Raw genomic sequence first — 13046 nt, 5'->3', positions numbered from 1 at the left:
CCTGTTCAAGATCCCACTTTCCCTTCTTTTGGATGCATACCCAGAAGTGGGATTGCTGGATCATACAAAAAATCTGTGTTTAATTTGTTGAGGAAATGCTATGCTGTTTTCCACAGTGGCTGCAGCATTTTACGTTCCCACAACAGGGCACGAAGGTTCCAATTTCTCCACATCCTCACCAATACATGTTATTCTTTGTTTTTTGGTTTTGTTTTTTTTTTCTTAGCAGCCATCCTAATGGATATGATATCCCCACTTTTTAAATGTGGAAACTGAAGCTTGAAGGCAGTAAATAACTTGCCCAAGGCCGCAAAGCCCATTAATATCATCAATTCAGCTGTGATGTGGCACCGAATGCCCCACCCGACTCCTGCGGCCAAGGAGGCCCGCCAGCCATCATCAAGCTGCCAGCAAAAGCACACTCGAGGTTTTCCCAGAGCCCCAGCCCGTGCTCCCTGAGGCCGTCACCAACCCCCCGGGGCACCCCATGCTACTGCGGAAGCCAGTGCCCAGCCCAGCCCCGGCTGCTCTTGCCAACCAGCAGGCCTGCCCTGCAGGGTCCACCCTCCCTGTGCTCCACCCAGGCGCTGCCCCACCCCCAGGCCCTGACTTACCAGGGTCTCTGCACCCCACCCCCACCCCTTGTGCATGGAGGCCATGCAGGTGGTGAGGGAACCAGGATCCGGGCTGAGGATGGGGAAGGCACTGGACACTGGGACCCAGCTCTGGCTTTGTCACGGCCATTTCTGGCCCCGCGGGCTGAGGCCCAGAGGACAGGCTGCCTGGCCAGGGCCAAAGGAGTGGAGTCCCTGTGGGCTCAGAAATGGGTGAGGACGGAGGGTGGAGAGGCAAGTGAAGCCGGACCACACCCAGGGGAAGAGCCCCTCAGGAGCAGGGTCTTTCTTGACACCGTGTTTCCCCAGGGAGGGAGACGACCCCGCGGTGCACTGTGAACTCTGTTTAGCGGGTTGAGATCCACATTTAATAAAAGAACAGTTCATTCACAAATAATTATGGAGCGATACTGCTACCCCAGGCTGGCTCCAGTGGGAACAACACATTCCCGAGGAGAAAGGGACTGCAGCGAGCAAAGGAACAGACACCTTCGCCCTGTGTCGTCCACAACAAGACACACAGCCCGCGGGGCCGCCAGCTCCCGCCTCCCGCCAGCGACTGGCTTCCTTCGTTTCACTCCTTTCTCTACCAGTTTTATCTCTCACACCCTCTCTCCTTCCTCCCTTTTCTTCAGAATCGTTGTGTGTCTTCTCAGGCCAAGCCCCTCGCAGACCCATCCTGTCCCCCCTGTCACCTCCTCCATGCTGTCCCCCAGACCTTCACCTCCTCCCCGAGTCCTCCCCACCTTCAACATGGTGGAGCAGAAAAGGCACTGGATCAGGAGTCCCACAGCCTCCCAATAAGGCTCAAACCCCAGTGCTGCCACCTGCTTGCGGGCTGTGTGACCTGGGAGGAATCGCAGCCCCTCAGCGCCCTGCTTTCCCATCTCACGAGCCGTGTCCCAGGCCTGGCCCACAGGAGGGAACCTGGCCGGTGTAGCCACAGGGGCCTGGAAGGCCAGGTCGTCCTGTCCAGGGGCCTGGGCTGCTGGGAGCCGGGCTGGCCTCCTCCTCCTGTCCCCAAGGCGGGGCTGGCACGAGGTGGCAGAATGAGGAATCAATGTGAAAGCCCAGGTTTGGAGTCACATTGCCACTTCAGCTACGTGCCCGGGTGGCTCAGGGACCCATCAGAGGGTGGAGACAGATGATCCACCAGAGATGTAAGGCCAAGAGGGCGTTTCAGATGTGAGAACGCTTGTCACCGCACAGAGCTGTGCCGGTGAACGACTCCGGTGTGACGGTCTGGAAAGAATCTTCAACGCCCAGGGCTGGTGGGAGGAACTGTGGTTCCTCAAAGAACGGCCTGCAGGTGGACCGTGTCTGTGGGCGCCCGGCTTTCCATCCCCCCTCCCCCTCATCCATTTCTGCGCCCACGGGTACCCCACCCCTTCGCCCTCATGCTGGGCTCCCTCCCCACTGTCCCCCAGCCCCGGGGGCCCAGGTGTTCAGACCTCCACCAGGTAAAGCTGAGTAGGTGTTCAGTCAGTGGGTGGCGGAGAAAAGACAATAACAAAAGGACCCACTTCTGTCCCGCAGCTGCCCACAAGCTGTGGCTTTGAATACTTAACCTCTCCGTGCCCGGCTCCTCCTCTTTAAAGCAGAGTTAATAATAGAACCAGCTTCAGGGGGTGTGAACATCAAATGCAGCGATGCAGGGTAGAGTCCAGCAAGGAGGCAGGCACAGAGGGCCGTTTCTATCATTATTGTTGTTATTATGATTCATTATTAATGAGAGAGAAGTACTCAGATGAGGACCACACGTGGAGTGTGTGTGTCTGTGTGTGTGAGGTCTGGTGAGGGTGGGAGGAGGGGCTGGAAGGGGAGCCTGTAGAGTTCAGACCGTCTCTACCAGGTGGATCTCAGATTCACGGGAACCTGCTTTTCCTTCCCTCCCGCTGTGAAAGGCCCCCAGCTCAGACGCAGAGGCCAGCGAGGGAGATGGGCCGATCTCCCCAAGAGTAGGGGTCCTGCACGCCCAGCCCCCAGTGCCCAGTGGGACTCAGGAATGGAGCCCTGCACACACTCTGGTCCCAGCCTCCTCGATATTGCCTGGCTAGGACCACTGCAGGATAGAGGGGCTGGCAGGGAGCCGGGCCCAGGCAGGTGCTCCTGAACCGGCTGCCCTGGGTTTGGTTTCTTCCCTCAGAATCTCCGACCCCGATCCGCAAAGAAGACCTGGCTATCAGACGACTCTGGTCTCTGTGCCATTTGCTGGATACATTTTTCCCATTTCCAACCGCCCCTCTGGAGGTTGAGTTCCCTGAGAACAGGGGCTGTAGATGCCCAGTGTTGTTCCTAGAGTCACACGGCGCCGGGGAGATGCCATGGGGGGCAGTTCAGGAACGAACAGATGATTGACCTTGAAATTGGGAGTTCAACACACTTGACTTTAAATTGGGGTTTTGCGGTGTGACTCTGAGCGTCTTGCTGAACCTCTCTGAAGTCAGCTTCCTCATCTGTGAAATGGGCTTATAATGCACGCCTCACTCGATTACAGAGAAGGAGAAATAAAACAGACGCTGCCAGTTCTCCCCAGCCTGTGGGCACCAACATAGGCAGACGTTTGAGCATCTGCTCCCAACCCCCACTGGGTTCCGTGTCCAGGCCTCCTCTCCGGAATTCTCCTTCCCAGCGGCTTGTGCACTCGGCTCACTGAGGGCTCAGCCCAGTCCCTGGTGAGGACAGGCGTGTCCTGCAGCCTGGCTTGGCCAGCGGCTCCCTTCTTTCCGAGGCAAAGGGCCAGGATGCTTTTTCTGTCACACTTTGACTTCCCATTGCCCGCCCTTTGCTCACTCTGTTCCTTGCAGCAAACTGTCCTTAAGTGAAGCATCTGGTCCAAGTACACGCACGTTTGGCCTGTTGTGAGATGCTCGCCGGGCTGCCCTCCGAAAAGCCTGCATCCGGGTGTGTTCCCAGCACAGGGAGGAAGACGGGGCTCCCTATGACTTTGCCAGCACTGCGTGTCAGCAACGCCTTCATTGTTGGGCGGCATCACTGTTGCTTTGATTTGCATTTCTGTCATTATTCGTGGGGACATAATAACATATAAACTTCCTTGGAAAAAAGGACAGGACTGCAGAACTGCAAATAAAAAGAAATTATTTGCTAGGAAAGAACAAAATCCAACAACGGCATAGTGTCCCGTGTCCTCCTCACTCTCCGAGGCGGGCGAAGGGGAGTTTGAGATGGTTGTGCTTGGCAGTCTTTTTTCTTTTTTTTTAAAGATTTTATTTTTTTCCTTTTTCTCCCCAAAGTCCCCCAGTACATAGTTGTATATTCTTCGTTGTGGGTCCTTCTAGTTGTGGCATGTGGGACGCTGCCTCAGCGTGGTTTGATGAGCAGTGCCGTGTCCGTGCCCAGGAATCGAACCAACGGAACACTGGGCCGCCTGCAGCAGAGCGTGCGAACTTAACCACTCGGCCACGGGGCCAGCCCCATTGGCAGTCTTGAGACAGAGAAACGCAGGAGCCCGGGGGGAGAAACCTGCCCCTGCCTCGGGTGCCCCACTTCGCCTGCCTGGCCTCAGCTTCCTCTCCTGCAAAGTGGGCAGCACGTACTTATCTCATAAGGTTGTTGCGAGGACGAAAAGGGATAGGGAAGGGGAAATTCACTCATCTGTGCAGCGCATCTGTTGAGGGTCCACCGTGTGGGGTGCAGGGGAATGAAAGCTTACATGGGCCTTGCCATCTTGGGGCTTACAGACCAGGGGAAGCCAGGCCAGGAGACGTCCTTCCCGGGGTGTCCCCTCCCCCAGAGCAGAGGTGCGGACAGCGGCGGCTGCTGACACCACAGCCAGCCCATCCTGGTTGAGGGTGGGCCTGGAGAGCTGTCAGGACTGCTGTTATTGTTTTGAAAAAATCTGCTATCACACTGATAAACTCAGCCATCAGAAGGGATGTTATTTCTGGGTGAAAGGAGATTCTGCAGGACTGGGGCTCCTTCCTGCGCGCACCCACGTGGGCCTGGTCCCTCCCGCCCAGACCTGACTTGAGCGATAACCTGGGGCCTTGAACCTGCTCCTGGCAGGGGACAGCGCTGGCCACTGCTGCAGGATGTCCGTGGCCTGCTGCCCAAGGCCTCCACAATGCTTCAGGAGCGTATATCACCTCCTCTCTGACCCCGGATTCCTGGAATTGTCTGATGGAGTGGCGGCCTGCTCTGCATCCCCCTGACAGGTTGCATGAGATTAGGTTATTTCGGTCACACGGGCCGTTTGGTTTCTTGGCCCGAACACGTGTCTATTAAATTGTTGTGGCACTGAGCTGAGTGGCCTGGCTGGTTAAGCCCCCATGATCTGCTCTGAAATGCGCTGGTCCTGTTTTCAATTGTGATATTGTCCTGTCACCAGCCAAGCTGACCTCTCCGGTTCCACCACCGGCTAGGCCTGCCAAGTACCCCTGGCAGCCATAAATCTGGGTCTGAATTAAAATCCTCTCTCCTGGCTATTTCCAGTCTGATCCATTGTGCTTTAATTTTATTTTGTAGTATCGGGTTTTAATTTACATACCAAAAAGCGCACAAATCTTAAACGTTCAGCTCAAAGCATGTTTACATATCTACATACCCCTGTGACCACCATCCACAGCACCCCAGAATGTTCCCTCGCACCCCTTCCCAGCCAATACCCACCCCCACCTTGAGATGTGGCCACAAGTCTCACCTCTGTCACCACAGATCAGTTTTGCCTGTTCTTGAACTTCATATAAATGGAAGCACACAGTGTGTTCTTTGTCGTGCCTGGCTTCTTTCACTCGCCATGATGTCTATAAAACGTTATTATTTTATGACGAGAAACACAATACATGTTCATGCAAAAATTGCAAATAATGTACAAGAGAAAGAAAAGACCGCTTAATAATATCCACATCTGTTAACCACTCTTGACCTTCTGGTGTGTTCCTTCCTTACAGACCCTTCAAGGCAAAGAAGTAATATTTTTCAACTTAAGTCAACTCACGTTATGCTTATTCTACAGTCATTTTTCTCAGTTAACATGTTAGCACGTGAACATCTGCCTCAGGCATCCAATGGCTGCGTCACATAGCGTTGGCCGTCCCCTGCTGATGGACGTTCGGGTTGCGTCGTCATTGATTTCCTCTTGTTCATCCGTCTCTCACCCTCTTGACAACGTGCTTCCTAAGAGCAGACAGCATGTCTGTCCGCCTGCTGCGGTCTCCTGAGCACTCAGTGGGGGCTTGGCTGAGCGTGCGGACATGTTGCAATGGACATTCTTGTCCACGCACCTGTGCAAATTAGTTTAATTATACGTGCAAGAAGATTCCCCAAACTGGGATTACTGGCCCAAAAGGAATGCACATTCTTACGTTTTTTGTTATAAATTGCCAAATTACCTTCCAGAAAGACTCATTAATTCCTGTGTTCATTCTACCAATTTTTTTTTTTTTTTTTTAAAGATTTTATTTTTTCCTTTTTCTCCCCAAAGCCCCCCGGTACATAGTTGTGTATTCTTCGTTGTGGGTTCCTCTAGTTGTGGCATGTGGGACGCTGCCTCAGCGTGGTCTGACGAGCAGTGCCATGTCCGCGCCCAGGATTCGAACCGTCGAAACACTGGGCCGCCTGCAGCGGAGTGCACGAACTTAACCACTCGGCCACGGGGCCAGCCCCTACCAATTTTTTTTTTTTGAGGAAGATTAGCCCTGAGCTAACATCTGCTGCCAATCCTCCTCTTTTTTTTGCTGAGGAAGACGGGCCCTGAGCTAATATCCATGCCCATCTTCCTCCACTTTATATGTGGGATGCCTACCATAGCATGGCTTGCTAAGTGGTGGCATGTCCGCACCTGGGATCCAAACTGGTGAATCCCGGGCCGCCGAAGTGGAAAGTGGGTACTTAACCGCTGCACCACCAGGCCGGCCCCAATTCTACCAATTTTTACTGAACACCCACCCAGTGACAGGCACTGTCCCAGGTGCTGGGGATACAGTGGTAAAGGGAGCCTCTCTGTCCTCTGGAGCCCACTGTACTGGCCCACGCATGTACACGCCCACACATTCATATGCCATGCCCACACATGCACACACTGGGGCCACTTCCCCACTGTGTGCCCTTCCTCAGTTAACAGTGAGCTCTTGAAATGTTCCCTGTTGGGTGAAAAGGGACATCTCATCAATGTTTTCAATTGCTTTTCTGTAATTAACCCTGAAGTTGAAGATAATTTTATCCATTTTCCAGCCGTATTTTATTTACTTTCAACACTTTTTTTTTTTTGAGGAAGATTAGCCCTGAGCTAACATCCATGCCCGTCTTCCTTCACTTTATATGTGGGACGCCTCCACAGCACAGCTTGATAAGTGGTGCACAGGTCCACCCCCAGGATCTGAACCAGTGAACCCCAGGACGCCGAGGCAGAACGTGCAACCTTACCTGCTATGCCACCAGGTGGGCCCCTCAACACATTCTTTTTTAATGTCTACTACATGTCAAGCATGATTCTAGGCTCTGGGGATACCACAGTGAAAAATGGGGGACAAAGATTCCTGCCCTTGTGGAGCTTATGTGCCAGTTGGGGGAGATAGAGAATGAACAAAATTCAGAAGTAAACTGTAGCACAAATAGAGATGATGAATGCGAGGGAGGGTCATAAAGAACTCCAGGGAGCCAAGGATTGCAGTCTTAACTGGGACTGTCAGGAGGGCCTCGCTGGGAAGGTGACATCTAAGCCAAGACTTACGGAGATGAGAGGACAAAGGTGCAGATATGTGATGGAAGAGCAATCCAGGCAGAGGAAACAGCAGGTGCAAAGGGCCTGCGGCAGCCATGAACCTGTGTTTGAGGAATAGCAAGGTGGCCAGTGTGGCTGGAATGGAATGAGCAATAAGGAGAATAGTAGAAAATGAGGCTAAAAAAGGTAAAATTGGGCTGGATTAGGAAGGGTCTTGAGGACCTCGGCTATACTCTGTGTAAGATAGAGAGCCCCGGAGGATTTCAGCAATGGAGGAACACAATCGGGGTTTCATTTTAATCCCATCACTGGGGCCGTTGTGTTGAGTACAGACTGGAGAAGGGCAGGAGAGGAAGCAGGAAGACCTGTGAGGAGACTTGCAATAATCCACGTGAGGATGACCTGGAAGTGGCCAGATTCTGGATATATCTTTTTTTTTTTTTTTTTTTTTTAAAGATTTTTTATTTTTTCCTTTTTCTCCCCAAAGCCCCCCGGTACATAGTTGTGTATTCTTCGTTGTGGGTTCTTCTAGTTGTGGCATGTGGGACGCTGCCTCAGCGTGGTCTGATGAGCAGTGCCATGTCCGCGCCCAGGATTCGAACTAACGAAACACTGGGCCGCCTGCAGCGGAGCGCGCGAACTTAACCACTCGGCCACGGGGCCAGCCCCTGGATATATCTTAAAGATAGGGCCAACAGGATTTGCTGGCAAACCAGACATGGGGTATATCAGTTTTCTATCACGGCGTAACAAATTATGCAGGGACCCCACCCCACCTCCGACTTCGCCTCCATCCCCACTGCTCCAGGCTGAAGGCCCGCCAGACTCCAGGCTCCGGCCATTGGCCTTGCTCTCAGTCATCTTCGCAGCTCCCTGGGAGTTCTCAGAGAGGCCAACTGCCCTCAGCTGTCACACAGCCTAGACCCCAGGCCCTGCGCCCTGGGACCCCCATGCTGCATGGGTCACACAGCCCTGGGTAGAGGCGGCCGCCACCTGCCTGGCAGCAATTCCAGGCAGGGCTGGCCTCACCCGGGTCTCTGAACCCCGTTCCCAACAGAAACTCCGCACAAACTGAGCACAAAGGCTCAGTTCCCCCATCCTGACCACCATGTCATCAGACACCAAGGGGGCCCAACCCCATAGCTTTCCTCTGAATACCCCTCCCCCACAGCTCGGGGACAACAGTGAATATGCACGCCACCCCCCAGGTTGTCTGGCTGCGCCCCTGCCCCCTGCTGCTCCTCGCTTACAGAAGAAAAGGAAGCGCTAAGCTGCCATGAAGCCACTTCAAAAGGTCATTCAAGGGGAGAACCGTGTGGGTATTGGAGAAAGGAGGAGGCACAAGAGGGAGGAAATGACGGAAAACAGAGAGTTGCGCGTCCCCAAGGTGCTCAGCCTGAGGCGCGCGCGCTCAGCAGGTATGGACTGAGCACCAACTATCCATCAGTGAACAAGCCAAGTCAGGCTTAGTCTTAACGGGGGCGGGGAGTCAGACAATAGGGAGTAAAGAGGTAAATAAACATGCGAGAGCAGGAGGTGCCCTGGAGGGAGATAGCGCAGAAGGCCCCCCGGCTGCTGAGAGACCTCAGCCGGTAATGATGGACAGTAGTGACCATCGGCCTGCACTGTCTGCCATCCTCACAGGAGGATGGGCGTCACCAACCTCGTTTCCCAGAAAGGGGGGACACTGAGGCGCGGATGCATTAGGCCATGCTCGAGCGAGCGCACAGGCCTGGGAAGGGAAGCCCCCGCCCCTCAGCGCCCAGCGTCCTCACCTCTCCACCCTGCAGCTCAGCCAGCCTCTCGGAGCCTCAGTCTCCCTGCCTGTGAAATGGGAATGTAATAAGGTTCCAGGGGCTTCACAAGAGTTCTGTCCGCAGAAGGCCTGGCTACCCGGGGAGTCCAGTGCAGTAGGGACCAGATGCGCAGAACACAAAGCGAAGGAGGGGCTGCCGGGAGCAGGGAGGGGGCGGCCTGGGCGCTTCCACCAGTGGACGAGACGGGGATGCCCCGTCAGGAGCCTGGGTGCTCTCAGAGACTCTGGGCATCACTTCCCCTCCAATACCCATCCACGTGGCTGCCACATTCCAGGTCCTGAAGATCGAGTCCCTCTGCTGCTCAAAGCCTTTCCATGGTTCCCAGTACCCACAGGACAATAGGGCCAAACCCAACTTTCTGTTCCCATCAAAAGCCAGCCCCTTCTCCAAGCTCTCCAGTCCCTCCGCCTCCAGGAAGCCTTTCCTGATGTGTTCGCAGCTTCTCTCCAGCCTGGCTCTTAATTTTCCATCTTTCCCTCTCCTGAGGCCCAGTGCTTGCTATCTGAGACCCGGTATGTACTCTGTCCGGATTTCATCTCCCACTTGGAGCTAAGCATCTGCCATTGTCTCTGGCTCAGCTCTGGTTTGGGACAAGAGCAGACATGGTTTTCTTCTTCTTCTTTAAAAAAAAATGATGTTTTTCTGATTACCAAATTAATACGTTTATACAGAAATTCAGGAAAATACAGAAAAACACAAGGCAGAAAACTAAACCACTTTATGCCCAGAGATGACCGCTAGCCCCATTTTGCTGTGCTATATTTCCTTCCAGATTGTTCAATATGGATTTTTTTTAAATGTGAAATTGGGGGCTGGCCTGGTGGCGTAGTGGTTAAGTTCATGTGGTCCGCTTCAGCAGCCCAGGGTTCACAGGTTCAGATCTCAGGCAAGGACCTGTACACTGCTTATCAAGCCATGCTATGGCAGCATCCCACATACAAAATAGAGGAAGATTGGCATACATGTTAGCTCAGGGCCAATCTTCCTCACCAAAAATAAAATAAAATAAAATGTGGGGCTGGCCCTGTGGCACATCTGTTAAGTTTGCACGTTCCACTTCGGTGGCCCGGGGTTCGCCGGTTTGGATCCCGGGTGTGGATATGGCACGCTTGGCAAGTCATGCTGTGGCAGGCGTCCCACATATAAAGCAGAGGAAGACGGGCATGGATATTAGCTCAGGGCCAGTCTTCCTTAGCAAAAAGAGGAGGATTGGCAGCAGATGTTAGCTCAGGGCTGATCTTCCTCAGAAAAAAATTAATAAAAAATAAAAAATAAATAAAATGTGAAATTGTACTGGACACACTGATTTGTTAAGTGTGTTATTTCATTTGATAGATGATGGATCTCCAAGATACAGTTTCTTTCGTGAAAATGTTACTCATCACCAGTTCTTGACCAACTCCTTCAATAAGAACCTCTGGGTTTATTGACCACCTACTGTGTGCCAGGCACCATGCTGAGGATTTTGTATGCTTTCATCCTTAGACAGCCCTGGGAGGCAGGGAATTTCACAGAGGATGGGACTGAGGCTCAGAGAGGCCCAGCACTTGCTCAAGGTCACACAAGTTATGGGGGCAGAGTCAGGATTCAACTCAGAACTGAGTGACCCCCTGGAGTCCCAGTCCTCAGCCACCGGATTGTGGGGTCCCCCCCCAGAAAAGGCTTATACCCTAACCACATACTTTTGCTTTATTTTAGGGGGTTCACAGACTTTCTGAAGCCTAGCAACGGACCCCCAAGTCAGAAGGGACAGAGCGGCCTGGGTTCAAGCCCCAGCCCTTCAGTCTCTTGGCTGTGTGGCCTCGGACCTGTTAGCACCCCCTCTGAGGCTGTTTCCTCATCTGTGCAATGGGGAGACCTACCCTGCAGGGGGCCATAAGGAGTACATGAAATCCTCCAGGCAACTCACCCAGCCTACTGGCTCTCGATGGCCTTTGCCCTGCAAAGGTGCCCCCGAGAAGCGTCCAGCTGGCAGGTGCAGGTGAACTGCCCCTGTGAGGAGCTGGCTTCTAGCTCGCCGCCAGGAGCTCAGGCCCGATTCAGGAGAAGAGCAAAGCCCTTTGATGGGTCCCTCCTGACATTACAAAGCCTCTCTCAAAGCCGGAGGATTTTCCAGAAAAGGTTTCCCAAGGCTGGGGACAAAAGTTGGGGATAGCAAGTGGAAAGACAGGGCCATTTAAAACCCTGTACTGGCACCTGGTTCGCCCAGGTGAGTCCTGGATGCTGAGGCCAGCACTTGGCAAACATGATGGCCAGCCCTCCCGCCCTCACCACCCCTGCCCTCCCCTCCCCGCCTTGGGCGTGGGAATGTACTCGCCTTCGGAAAGCTCAAGTCCTCACTTCTCTCGAGTCTTTGCAGGAAGGTCACATCCTCATGGAGGCTTCCGGTGACCACCTCGCTAAAAGACCCTCCCCTCCCCCGACTCCCCACACACGACAGGCTTTACCCTCCCTCCTCGAGCGCTTGCTGTATGCTGAGCCACCCAGGGCTGTTTTCCTGTCAGCCAGTCTCTCCTCCACTGTCTCCCCTCTCGGATGTGGGCCCCCCACTGGAATGTGTCGTCTCTAGACCCCCACCAGCTACCACCCTGCCTGGCATGTGGTAGGTGTCAATCAATATTTGTTAAATGAATGATCAAAACAAGTGACATCAAGAACAAAACTCAACCCTAATTTGCTGCCGGAGGGTCTGCTGGGCAGTGGATCCCTAACCCACAGAGAGAAGTGGTCATGGGCTCAGCAGGAGGGGCTGGGCTGGGGCCAGAGCATCTAGAGACCCCTGGGAAGCAGCTCCTTGGGCTGGAGGCCCCCAGGGAAGGAAGAGACTGCCCGACTGGGTCATGGCATCCTCTTAGAGACCCCGATCCACAGCCCAGAGGCCTTGGACAGGCCAGAAAATCTCTATGGAGAAGGGGAAACTGAGGCCAGGGGGCTTGGAGACAGGTGCGGAGGGGTGGAGAGGACACTGTGGGAGGAGTAGGACCACCTGTGCTTGGATCCGCCTCTGCTGTCCGGCAAGTGGCCTCCTTTTTCTGAGCCTCAGTTTCCTGGCCTGTAAAATGGGGCCACAGGTTCTCTCCTGCCTGTGTGCAGACCCTCTGTGGGCCTTTGGTGTCTGTAACACGGGGATGGCCGTTCCTGCACCATGGGGCAGCTGCAGGATTGCAGGCGATAATAGAAAGTGTGCAGCCTGAGTTTGGGGGACCTGAACACGTGGTGGCAGTTGCCATTATTATGGTTATTGCTATTATCATTTGCTGTCTCACCCGGGGCCTTTTTTTTTCAGATGTACATCATTGTTCATCAGTTTCTGTATAGACTGCATCGCGCTCACCACCAATAGTCTAGCTTTTATCCATCGTCATACACATGTGCCTGTTTATCCCTTTGTACCCACCCACTCTCTTCTCCTCTGGTAACTACTAATCTGTTCTCTTTGTCCATGTGTTTGTTTATCTTCCATATGTGAGTGAAATCATGCAACATCTGTCTTCTCTGTCTGGCTTATTTCACTTAACATAATACCCTCAAGGTCTACCCATGCTGTTGCAAATGGGACGATTTTATTTTTTTTTTATGGCTGAGTAGTATTCTATTGTATAGATATACCACATCTTCTTTATCCAATCATCAGTTGCTGGGCACTTGGGTTGCTCCCACGTCTTGGCTATTGTGAATAATGCTTTGATGAACATAGGGGTGCATAATCTCTGTGAATTGTTGATTTGAAGTTCCTTGCATAAATACTCAGGCCCTTTTTTGGACTGACAGGAAGCCAAGGCCTTCCACAGGCCCCATTCTTATTCAAAAGGTTTTTACCTCTTGGTGTCAGCTTGATTGTGTATTATCTTGGGAACTTGCAAGGCAAAAATATCCTCCCCCACCCCTTCCCTGGTTACTTCCATCCCCCATCTGTCCCCAACTGCCCTCCCC

The sequence above is a fragment of the Equus quagga genome, chromosome 19 (assembly GCF_021613505.1).
Source record: "Equus quagga isolate Etosha38 chromosome 19, UCLA_HA_Equagga_1.0, whole genome shotgun sequence".
In the NCBI taxonomy this organism is placed as follows: domain Eukaryota; kingdom Metazoa; phylum Chordata; class Mammalia; order Perissodactyla; family Equidae; genus Equus; species Equus quagga.
Note: the sequence above shows the minus strand (reverse complement) of the source record.